The sequence below is a fragment of the Chaetodon trifascialis genome, chromosome 12 (assembly GCF_039877785.1).
Source record: "Chaetodon trifascialis isolate fChaTrf1 chromosome 12, fChaTrf1.hap1, whole genome shotgun sequence".
In the NCBI taxonomy this organism is placed as follows: Eukaryota; Metazoa; Chordata; class Actinopteri; order Chaetodontiformes; family Chaetodontidae; genus Chaetodon; species Chaetodon trifascialis.
The window spans coordinates 20518292-20531293 of record NC_092067.1 but is presented as its reverse complement, the minus strand read 5'-3'; the positions used below and the strand labels follow the sequence as shown (position 1 = coordinate 20531293).

The following is a 13002-nucleotide window of genomic DNA, read 5'->3' as shown; positions in this document are numbered from 1 at the left end:
GTATAGCGCATGAAATTACATAACATAATAACAAAAACTGTTCGTTTCCACAGCAGCGTGATCATAGTCGTTTTTATTGTGTGATAATTGTTTTCAAATTTAAACAGGTTATGGTTATTGCTTAAAACATCTGAGCTCCATTTACTGAATTTTATCCTCCTAATATTGCTTCTTCTGACTTCCCCCAGTAGTATTATGCTTGTGGTAGATTGACTGCAACATTTTAAACTCAGCCAACCTAATTTGTCTGCAAACAGTTATGCCATTAGAATATGCTATATATGATTTTTATAGCTATGCTGTATATGTGCCATTAATATGCTAGATTGACATTAAAGATTCTACATATTGGCTTTAATTACTTGAATGCTGACACTAGCTCATAACTGTCATTTTTCTGTGCGGAGTGAACTCAGCCGTTTGCGTGCGAGCACCCAGATAGATCACCAGCATTAGGTTTTATGAGTCAGATACAGGTGATAAAAAACATCAGAGCCTGGGCTCAGTTTTCATGGCAGTGTGAATATTGGCATAAACAGGGCTGTGAGTTTGTTTTCTTGACCTTGCAATACAGTTCTTTGCCCATTCATGCAGAGTTTTAATGCCCTCTTCAGTGCACATGATGCAAAGGTTGGAGAACAGGCATTGAAGTGGGAGTTGCATGGAAATTATAGGGAAACACTCTCCAACCAGTGATTACATGTAGATGCACGTTAAGAATACATGTTAGAATGAATAAAACATACTGCAGTGTGATAATTTGCTAATCCTTTTTGGCATATACTCAATTGAAAACTGTACAAAGATAATATTTTTAACTTTCACTCTTTATCATGAGTTCAGTAGCATAGAACACAGTGAAGCGAGCCCGGAGTGGGTCTGTCTATTATCTGTGCAGGAGGCAAATCTGAAAAAACACGCATAAGAAAGCAGTGAGAAAATTCTTTTACTCTGAAGAAGTGAGCTGCAACCCCGTTTACAAAAGAAGTTCACACCCTGTGTTAACCGAATCAAACAGATTTGAGTGTTGATCTCTTATGTGGGGAGCACATCTGAGTAATGCTACTCTCATTTCATTTTTTTCAGTATTGTCAGTGTTACTTTAGATAGGAATATGAGATTCTCCCAGATCCTATAGGTTTATGTTAGGTCCATGTTATACAAAGACAATATATTTAATGTTTGACGTCATCAGCTTCATTGGTTTTTAACATGTTTCAGTTGGGACAGGAGCAACTAAAGACTGGGAAAGTTGTGGACTGCTCCAAAAACACCTGTGTGGAACACCCCACAGGTAAACAGGTTCATTGGTAACAGCTGTATCATCATTGGGTATGAAAGGGGCATCCTGGAAAGGCTGGAGCGAGGTTCACCACTTTGTGAACACATGATTGGATAAAAGATGTTACTACATGGACTCAGAACACTTTGTAAAACTGTTCTCTGTAAACACTGTTTGTTTGCACTTCTGTTTCTTTTTCATCCCATTTTTGTCAGTGCTAGACTGGAATAAAGATCAAATACAATCATGGGAAAAAGTATTTAGCTGCCTTAGTTTTCTTTGTCAAAATAGCACAAAGCCTGAATCTACAAGCATTTCAGTTATTGGTTTTGTGTGGCAGTTAATACTGCTTGATTGTCCTCTGTGTCTTCTCTTTATCTAAACAGAAATGCGCTCACATTCGTCCTGTAGTTCTTACTAATTCGGAGTGAATTTTTCATCCATAGCACGGAATTGGTTGAGCCGTTATATGTTTAAAAGCTGTCTGCTAATATGAGAACGACATGCAGCACACGTCTTTAAATTCTACTGACATTTAGGCAACACATTAATAAGCACTCTGGTATTTTTATCGCTGACAAAGCTCGACCCAAACCATTACATTCATCATTAATAACCTCGTTTAGTAATAGCTCATGATTACTTGACATTTACTGCAGAATCAGTTATCATCATTTGTTGATGCTGAAGTGTGGAGCAGAAAAAAATCCCGCTTTATGGAAAACAGGTCAACTTGAATATCAAAAACGATACACACACACAATAGATATGATTCGTGCTTTGTTAACCTTCCAGCCTTAAAAGTGTGAGGCCTGTGAAGCTATTTCAGACAGCTGGCGTCACAATGCAAGAACCACAGTGTGACAGGGACTCAACTCACATACTGTACACACATATCCACAGCCCCACTCTAATGTAGTGCTCTGTTTAAGCTGTCACGCATGTGCTCGCTCTCTCATTGCCAATGAAAGAGCTGCTTCGCTGCTCACAATACAACCATGGCTGCCACAGTTATTGCTGGCGCCCGCTATTCCATTTCATCCCTGTGTAGGCTCTGATTCTGAGGCTTTTTCCCCCCAGTGGGGAAGCTTGCTGCTCCCTGATCTGTCTCCTCTCTCTCTTTGTGCTAAGCTTTCAAGTGTAAATGGATCAATGTTTTGTATCAACTATCTAATATCTGCTCTAAATTTGGTTCACATGAGTTAAACGAACTAATTTTCTCCATGTGCTTGTTAACATTTGTGGATGAGCTGGAAAATATCACAAAGCTGGAAACAGGCTGTTTTTCTGAGCTTGTGAAAAGTTAACTTTTTAGAGATGCATGGTTCTCACTGGACATGTGATGATCTTATAGAATATGATGCATTACTGTATATTGAACTACCCAGCGGTATATAAAGTAGTTACAATTAGTGCAACCTTAAACATGTACAGCAGTAAAATACAACAGACACATTAATGCAGCAGTATATTAATCCCAAAACATCAGATATGATAGTAAAACACTGACAGAGAGCATTTTACAGCAGAATGAATGACAAGCTACTTGGAAAGTGATGTGAGCTAAGCTACCAATTAGCTGTAGCGTTTGCTACGTTACAGAAGTTACTTCTGCTACTTTTTGCTAGCTTCAAGTGGAGATCAATACAACTGTCATTCAAACAGATGGGCAGGCACAAAATGCTAAAGGTCAACTGTGTGAGTTTTAGCTGGCAGATCTGTTGGCAGAATATGGCAGAAAGCGAATATAATATTTGTGAGTATGTTTTCATTAGTATATAATCACATCACAGTAAGAATTGTTAGTTGCCTTAGAAAGAGCTTCTTGTATCTACAGAGAGCTCGAGTCCTCTTCCACGAGTCTGCCATGTTGTACCGCCATGTTTCTACACTGTCCCTGGAGAGCACCCTTCACATTATTTAGCAGCTAGCATCAGGGAGGGTGAGGCGAGGTGCCTTCAGTTGGATCTTATCGCTAAATGCTGCTAAATCCTACACACTGGACCTTTAAGTCTGGTTGTTTATTTCACAATAAGATGTGCTCTCTGCTCTCGCTGCTTCAAAACCAATTTAACAACAACAATTACAAAAGTCATTTTCACATAGTAACAAAGTAGACTGTGAGCCCAAGGATTGGTGCGTGATGTCGCCATACGGAAGCGCTCCTGTGAGCTGCACATACACATGGCGATGGTGTGCTTCTCTGACCCTGATCCATTTCATTTCAGACAGCAGCAGAAAGCTCTGGGGCGCTTGAGCTTCAGAAATGTTTGGGAAATTGCATCTTGTGCACACGCCATGTGATCAATAAAAGAGCTGAGCTGCTGAAAAGCTCTTTCATTCAGAAAATAGCAACACGACCACCATGCTACTGACAAACATTGTTAAACTAGTCATGCTGCTACTTGTTGCACTGTGACTGCCGGTGAACAAAATCTCCCAGTTAAACTTTGAAGTGCATCTTATCGTCATTTTAAGCACATCACCTTAAAAGAGTTGAGACCTACAGGGGTTCACAGTTGTGAAACAGATTGTCCTGTCAGTCTGTGAAGCTAACATCAACGTTAGCTCAAGCAGCTCCAGTGCAGAGCTGTCAGCACTATCATTAGGTGTTGTCAGTCTGATATCAAAATATTGTCAGATGTGATTTGGCAGGACTTTGTTATGGATGGCCAACTTTGCACCTGTTCACAATAAAAATAATAAAATTTTTAGTCATTATTAAATTTGAGTCATGTCAAAAATTAAAAAATTATATCTAAATAAATGTGTGTTAGATTGGTAAATGTTTCTGGAATACCAGGCGAATTTGCTTCGAAGCAAGATAAGTTGGTGGTGATGTTCCTAATTTAAATATGTAGACACCCAGTATAGGCCTGTTGTTAAATTCATAGAGAATAATCATCATAAATTCATCCTAAAATTGCAATATCAGTCCAAAGAAAATACAGTTTCTATCAGTAAGCATTCCTCAGCTCCAAAACCACTACGAACGTCTCAGATTTAACTGATTCATTGGATTATTTTGTGTAATCTATCAGAAATCTGGGCTGTACATTACTTGTACAAACTTTTCTCCATTTTCAAATGTCCCTGCTTATTCTGAAAAAGAAAATGTTCAGTGTATCCATATTTGATCGTATCCTAGAGGCAAAAATGAACTGGCACAAAAATCCATTTTGACTCTGAAACTCTTAAAAGTTAAGCCATTATGTCTGTGTTTACTCATACACACTGAGAATTGAGTATTATGTGCAGGATATTGGCTCTCATCTGCAAAAAAAAATAAAAGACTTGTAAAATTAATAACAAGGTTTATGACCCAGAAAGGAAAGACAGATGAGTGAACACTGTCACCAAATGGTTCCTAGAGCCATCGTTGGTCGCAATTAAAAATCTGATTGGACTCTGACTGTCAACCTGTGTCAGTCTCACTCACTCCGACAGAAGATCATCAGCAAAAATAATCCTCTGAATGCCGCCATGATGAAGTGCGGCTGCCTCTCACAGCACTGACAGGCTCTCCAGTGTGTTTGATTCCAAAATATGTGGATCTATTTCTGCCACGTAAGGGTAATCTGGACTCTTATGCATTGACGATTTCCATGTCATAGCACAGCTTGTCGAAGGCAGCGTGTTTGGGATTTAAATGACAGCTGCCTTCCAGAGCGCACTTGCTGAAAACTAGCAGAAAAAAATCTCATTACTGTCGTGGCGGTGAGAAAGCGTTGTCTCCCTGCTTCACACCGTAATCGTTTTTTTCTCTAATGGTCTCTGACTCTGACATTCTGACACTAAAAATAATATAGAAAGCATTAGTATACATTTTTCTTTGTTTTCTTATGATAAAGCTTCTGAAAAATGAACAGTGTCAAACATGCACCTTCCCTCCCACCCTCTGTCTCTGAACAACATTCAATTATCTCACTTGATTAACTTTTCATTACGACAACTCAAACAAACAAACACTTTTCTCCAGGGTGAGGGAGCCCGTGATAAGTGTTGCTCTCGTTCCAAAATGACTAGCCATGAATACAGCTCAATGATTTTTTTTAGTGTTTCTCAGTAGGTTGAAAATGTGCTGCCAAGCAGCCTTGTAGACTGTAACGTATTAGCATATTTATTAAATTTTTGCCCCTCTAATGGATGGAACATTTACAGTAAGTAGTCAAAGTGATCGCTCTCCTCTCTCCAGTGGTACTCTGCAATGTGCGGTGCTTTTTTATTGTGTTATTCTACCTCACTGCAGTCACTTTACCGGAGAGGATGAGGCTGTAATTTTCAGTAGGGTTTTTTTTTTCCTGCTTCTGCTTTTGATACAGATGCATCTGATGATTTAAAAGTCATTTCCGAGGAGAAAGTATTACATGACATTAAAGTCATCTAATTTTAAATTCTGTGTCAGATTTTGCTTTGCTTTTTGATGAGTTGAAGTTCCATGCCTTGTTATCCTGGTTACACTGGTTAGGATTGACTGTCAGGCCCCACTACACACTATATAAATAACAGCCGACACGACACTGGCAATCAATATTTCATGCATCTTACTTTGTTGTTGCACAATCTGGCAAGATATTGTCACTCATATCATTACTCTCCCTAATATGAGGAAACAATCTGGTGTCATCAAATCCTATTATGGAGGATTTTCTTCCTCAGGAGTGGTTAGAATTAAAATTTCATTGTTTGCTGGGAGATTTCGACACCCACGCCCATAATGTTTCTTCCAATATTTAAGGGCATGTCAGAAGCCTGGCAGTGTACCAGTTCTCAAATCCCTGAGCGAATTGTGCTTTGAGGGATTAACAGCATTTACTGTCACATTTGAGCCCTAGTTTGAGCTACAGGATTACAGTTTTTCTTCCTTTTTTTTTTTGAACTACATGTATACGTGCATGTATCTCTCAATTTCCTGGGAAAATTATACCTTCTAGACCGTCCGGACAGCTCCATGTCACATCAAAGCTGGCACACTTAAGCTTCTCAGATAACTTTCTAAAGCCTTGTCAATAAATGGTGTCACTATAATCATTGCACATCTTATACAAATAATATTTCCCTGCTCACACTTCTGGAAACTCTTGAATGTTTGAACCCCGGGGAATTCATGACCCAGTTTCATCACTGTGGAATCAATCTTGTCATTCCTGCCACCCAGAGGAAACCAGCCACAGCTACAGACCTACAGAATGGGTTAAGTCTCTAATTTATGGGGGAGAAATCCACTCATTAAAGGTCCTTCAGCCAGGCGTGGGTGAACCGTCTGTGTTGGGTTTGCATCCTAATTTGGTCCCACATTAATTACGGGCCTTGACTGCAAACAGTTTTGAAAAAGACTAGCGATTCACGGACAAAGACCATGGCCATCCCAAAAGGGAAGCCATAATTAGGCCAGATGGGGCAATCTGACTGTTAGCCTTGGGTTAGCCTTTTCTCGCCTGTGGTGTGGCTTCTTGTTTGTATTGGCAGAGGAACAGTGCCACACTCACCATTCATACTCTGCCATCTGTGAGGTTGAATGCGGACAGTCTGAGAAACTTCAGCTCAAGTGGTCTGTGAGATAAATGTGTGACTTTTTGTTTGACTGATGCTATTATGTCCCTAATAGGTAGACATTGAGTGCTACAGTAGGTTTCTAATTATTAAAAAAAAAAGTTTAAATGAAATTTGAATGCTCTGTGCATGGAAATATAAACTATAATGAAACTGCAACTGTTGTGCATATTTTGCCATTTTTCTAAGAAGAGTAAAACAATTTTAGATGTTTTTCCCTTTTTTCAACAGGCATTGTTTATGTCCTGTTATAATATTCAACCTTCAGGAGGACCCATTTTGGGGCGAAGTTGGTTTTCCACTCAGAAAGTGGAAGCCTAGCTTGCTCACATTAACCTTGGTTCTTAATGCACCCTCCTTTTTGGTCATGTTATATAAATACCTGCTAAGTCACTGGAAGCTCCCGCACAGCTATGTGTCATGTTAGCTAGTGTTGATGGTGTCTCTTTCATCGATGCAGTTGTCACAGAGAGGCATACTAAGAGCTTTAATGAAAGATGGAACTAAACAATGGCTAAAAACGTCGGCCTCACATCTGATTAGCTGCCTGTGCAGCGTGGGGGTGTCTGCCTGCAAAGATACTGCACCAATCAAATCAGATCAAACCAGTAAGTCACCACTAATGGCAATGCCACCGCAGAATAAATATTCACCAAATAAACTTACATTTCTTCTTTTTAGTAATTAGCATTTTCATACAGGTCAAAATAAATTTTAATTTCAGTTTGATTTTAATGGCCATGTACACTAAGAGTTTTATCATCTCATAACACAACATTATCATGTCTGCTCAAGCTGATCTGATTACAAGACCCAGCTGATTTTTTTCAACCTTTTTTCATATATTATTGGGAATAATACATTTACCATTCATCACATTGCTGCATTTGAACAGTGTCTGTGCTCTGACTGGTCCCCCTCCCCATTGTGAAGACTGGACCTCACAGTTTATATCAGTGCAGCCTGCCGGAGATGTATTGACATTGCAAATTTCCAGATCACTGATAGAGTTTAAGCAAATCATAATTTTCTGAAAACCTTCACATATCTCAACCCAACATTTTTTATTTTTTTTTACCAGGCAAATGTGAAAACAGATGGAATTAATTTTGTGCAATTGCTGGAATCATTCTGTTGATACATCTGATTAGAGCAAATTAGACTGCAGTAGACTGCAAATTAGACCGGGCTTGCTGTTGTGAATGCATTAGCCTCTGTGTTTCAGACTGAGTAATGTTTAACTGCATATTTCAGTCATTCCAACATTTTTCTACATGGTGAAAGGACATAAGGTGACTAGGCTCACACCGTTTCATATTTCTGCATGTACTCGGAGCGTCAGCAGCAGTCGCTTCTTTTAGGATGCAGTCATACTTTTAAGGATGTAATAGAACAAATTACGGATGCTGTTTCTGACGTCGTTTTTATGGTTATAGTTCAGAATTTGAGTGTACTCTTGGTCAGTGCATCTTTCATCGTAGCTGTATCATCCCTCCTTTGCAGGAGACGGTATCGAAGAGGTATATTTTCAAGCCAGTATTTCATAAAAAGTTAGAAAAGGTATAGATCATAGAATATGAAAATCTTTTGTAACTCACTACATAAAGTGTCTTTCTTCCACATCCAGTGTATGTGCAGACCAGAGTATCAATGCCACAACATTGCTAGTGATTCATGCTCTCACAGGTTGCAATGCATAGCTGTAGATATGTGAAAAGCATCAGGCAGGCTCAGCGGCAGATATACAATCCCTGCAGCACTCAGTGTTTGCCAAGAGGGAAAGCTGATCATCTGGCATCTTTGAGCAGATAAAAGGATTAGCTTTGAATATCGTCAGCCCGGCATGTAGTCATTTTGCATACTGCTTCACAACAGGGAAGCGTGCTAGTTACCGTACCACGCGATGAATAATAATGCTGAGGTCACATGGGGTCCACACACAAGCTTGAGAATGGGTAAACAGAGACGCATGGAAGCAGTTCTTGACCCGCCTGTCAAGGGCTATCCGCCACCTCAGCATTTGAACACACATGTTTCATGATTTTCTTTTTTCATATAAATATGTGCAGGAGTTCATATAGAGAAGGGATGTGACCATACAAAGATGCGTTACTTGGATCTGAATGTAATCTGTAAACCACTAAACATCCTCTAGTTTATTTTTGCCCACTTCCTGTCTGCAGCTTTTGGCTTGCATGAGAATTCAAACTCAAATAGCCTGCAGATTTTTTATTTTATTTTTTTCTAATTAGCGGGGAAGCTACAGTTTCAAAAAGCAGCTTTCTTTTACAGCCCTGCAGAGCCATCATAAGTGGCGTCCACAGCAACGTGCTTCATACAAACCCATTGTTTTTCTTTGATTTGACTGACACACACCAATTGAAAGTGCAAAGGGGGGCAGAGAAAGTCTGTTTACACTGAGCCATTCAAATGCTAATGTCTCAGAAAGTTAGCAGCCAGTGTTAATGTGTCCATCCATGCAGACAAATTTACCAGCCTGTGGTGCTTTGTAGGTGGGTTTAATTCAGGTTATTTTCAACCTGGGTCTTTTCCAAAGCCATTGCCACCATGATGGCTGATTGTATTCAATGTTTTGTCATTTAATTGTAGAGCATTGCCACGAGTGCTGCTCTGTAGTCCACCCCAATATGTCCTGCACCATCTCACTCCATATAACCATCAAAATAACCTAAACACATCCTCATCCACTGAACACGAATGATTTGCTTTTCCAGCTAGTTGCTAATATTCACAGAAATTGTGTTTTGATGGCAGCCTCAGATGGAGTGACCCTTGTGACATTTCGCTTACACTTGAAATAGCCTATAGTATGTAGTTTCTCTGTTAACAAAAGTTATGTGAAAGGATGTGCTTTGACCACTTTTCAGCTCTGGTCGTCAGTTTGGCCTTCATGACATGAGTGGCAGGCAGCTGCCATCGCTAGCTGCCACTGCAGAATAGCTCAAGAGTGCCTTCAGGTTTGAAGGTTGTATCTGTAACTTTAAAAATATCCTCCTGATTCCTGATAACAGGCACATGGACAACATGACCAAGGCTGGGAAAAAAAACATTTCAGATCCTGTTCAGCTGTATAGAAAGAGCAAGCTCAGGCTGAACTGCAGCATGTGTTCTGATGTCACTGCATGTTTATTTAATTTACCCCTACATGGCAATAACTAAGCATGAGTAATTCAGAGCTGAACAAAGCAAGATAGATGCAGTGGTTTTATATTGTGTCATAATCTGCTCCACATTATCGGTGCTGGCCGCATTAGAAATGCGCTAACAGTGCTAACCAACAGACAGTTGCATTCATATTCAAAGGGTAAAACTTTAATGGTCTCTTGTGAAATGGAGCTGAAAATGCTTTGAAATTGTGGCAGCCATGATGTGAGAGTATCTTGTGTGTTTCTGTACATGCTGCTTTATTCTCACCATCTAATATATTTATTTTTTGTCATATAGATATGTGAAACCATTGGGGGTTTTTTATTACTTTTTCACAGCTCTTAAAAATTAAAAAACAACTCTCCTTAAATTCAAATACAGCGTAAAAGACTCAGCTTCCATCCTTCTGGTGTGCAGACAAACATAATGAGAGCTTTAAGGCAGTACAGATGCAGGTGCTCAGTTATAGACTATTAACAGAATACCTTTGTATTAGTGTTGAACTTTTCAGACTCAACAGATGTCGTGCACTGAGATAAGCCCTCCCATCCATCCGATACATAAACATTTTGTCTTTACCTCAGTAAAGACATAATCTTGCTGTTAGTTAATTGATGCAAATTAGTTGTATATGAACATGTTGAGGAGACAGGGTTGAATCTCCCATGGTTATGTGAGTGCAGTAAGCTCTCCAACAGGACCTGGAACTTTCAAACTTTAACAGTTTCTTGCAGGCTTTAATACAGACATTGTGGAATCGTTAGGACCTTGCTTAACCTCTGGCTTTTGGTCTGGTTTGGTGGTTTGAAAACTCTCTCTGTATTGTAAAGAAGTCAACTCACGTCCAAAAAGATAGCTTAAGGTCTGTCTGTCTTTGTGTGGATAAAATGAGCTGTTTTGTGAAAATCTCTGCCACTTGCATGGTTTGAAACTTCCATTTTCTGTGCAGTTTGAAGCTGGGGTGATTTCCGCAGTCAGAGAACAATTTAGCCTCATACTGCTACATCACTTGGCTCTTTTTTTCTTCCTCACACCGAGCAGGAGTAGCTCACGTGTGTTTACGGATCTGAAATGACTCAGAGATGAGATGTCCTTTGATACATGGACAAACAGCAGACAGGCTTATCTTTTCAGTTATGATCAATGAATAAAAGAAAAAAACGTGTGCATGAATTTTGTTCATGCATGAACAAAATTTTTATCTGTGTTTGCAAAATGTTATATTCTGAATCGAGACGTATCCCCGTATGATGAAAGCACACTTTTTTTTTGGTTCTAGCACTCAAATGCTTTCATGTGGTGAAGAGTCTTATTTTGTCTGTCACCTAGTGTTTCTAAACTTCACTTGGCAACTTTGGATGAATGCTTGCACATTTTTGGTGTCATACTCTTGTTGTGGGTGGGTATGTAATTGCCACAAAATGATTAATGTCAACAACATAACCTTTAAACACAGAAAAGCAGCACCATGCCTCTCTCCAATAGTTTGTTTCCACATTTCCTTTAAAGTTTATTGAGCTGCAGCTCTTTGCTCTTCCAGAGTCATTTCACCACTATGAGCCAGCGTGGAGTATTAATAAATATCAAAGCAGACTCTCTCTGGTCATTGAAGACCAAAGGCTATGGTGCATTTACCATTTCAATCCTTCAGTGTTTGCTTGTTCTTTATCACCTCAAAAATGAAAATTCAGTCATTTTCCATTCAACCCCCTGTCAGTCAAACCTCCTCTGAGGGCTATATGAAAACCAAATACACAGACAGTTCACCCTATACTTCCATCTCAGCCCTCTCTCAAGCTGTGAAAGGTAAGAGGGCCATTGTTTTACAGTCTGCATATTTTATTTTGCACACACTCCAGTGGGGCTTTTCGACTTACATAGTTGTATTTTCCGACTATTCCTTGAGTAATTTCATTGCAAAAAACAAATAAAAGCACTTTGGGATTTTAATAAATCCAATTTAACTTCTGTGAAGAAGTGCAGTCAACGTGTTTCATGCCTCTGGCTTGTTAGTCAACAGTTACTCCCCACATGTCATTGCTTTATTCTTCCCTTCACTTAAAAACTATTTTTTATGATTATCAGATGACACATTGGTCTCCAGCAAGCTCTCACTGAGATTTATATATCTCTCTCCAAACAATCCAACCGCACCATTCATCTCAATGTGTCAGCGAGCTAGAGAGAAAGTTAGATACTGTAATGAAAAATGGGCTTTTGACAAATCAGTAAGTGTTTAAAGGCGTCTGATCCACTGACATCACATAATCCAGCTCTTAAAAATCAAAACCGAGGACTGTGTTTTCATTCAGGAAGTAATGATAACTGAAGCTTTGATTGTCATTCAGTTCCCACTATGCTGTTGAATGTAAATACACCCTGTCAAGAAATGATTCGGTCTGCAACGGCAGTATTTCATAATGTCATGAAATGGTTAGCACAGGAAACACAAAGGACTTTATCTTTTGGGCAGTGAGTTGACATTAATTAATGTGCAGCAGTGGCATATCAATCTCAGCGCAATTAAAGCTTTGTTTTGAGGGTTATATTTTCAGTTGTTCCACTTATTCTGCTGGTGCATTCATCATGCCACAATTAGCTGTTCTTTGTTCCTTTCTGTATAAAGATTAGTGCTATACAGAGCACCGTCACCAATCACGACATTCAGAAATTACATGGGAAATGACAGTGTCGGCACTTCCTGGGGGCTGCATCCAAACAATCAATGCGTCAAATGATGACTTTTAAAAGGAAGGCTGGTAATAAGCTTTAATCGTACAAATTCAAATGGAATTTATGTAACTTGCATTCTGTCTATATCCAGTGATATTTAACAGTTGACTTAGTGGCATTTCTTTCAGTTATTTTTACATTCCCTCCTGCAGCGATCCTGTAGCTAACAGTTAGACAAAAACTTCTTTCTTCTAATAGTTTCCAATCGCACATTTTCATTTCCATGTGGTGATTCATCGAAACTCTTGTCTAAACTTGTGACGGTC

General features: G+C 39.3%; 1 protein-coding gene across 5 annotated transcripts in view; it reads left to right on the top strand.

Moving 5' to 3' along the window:
- lrp1bb (low density lipoprotein receptor-related protein 1Bb) overlaps nt 1-13002 on the top strand; it is a 238565-nt gene that overhangs the window by 87479 nt on the left and 138084 nt on the right. The gene's annotated exons all lie outside the window — the stretch shown is intronic.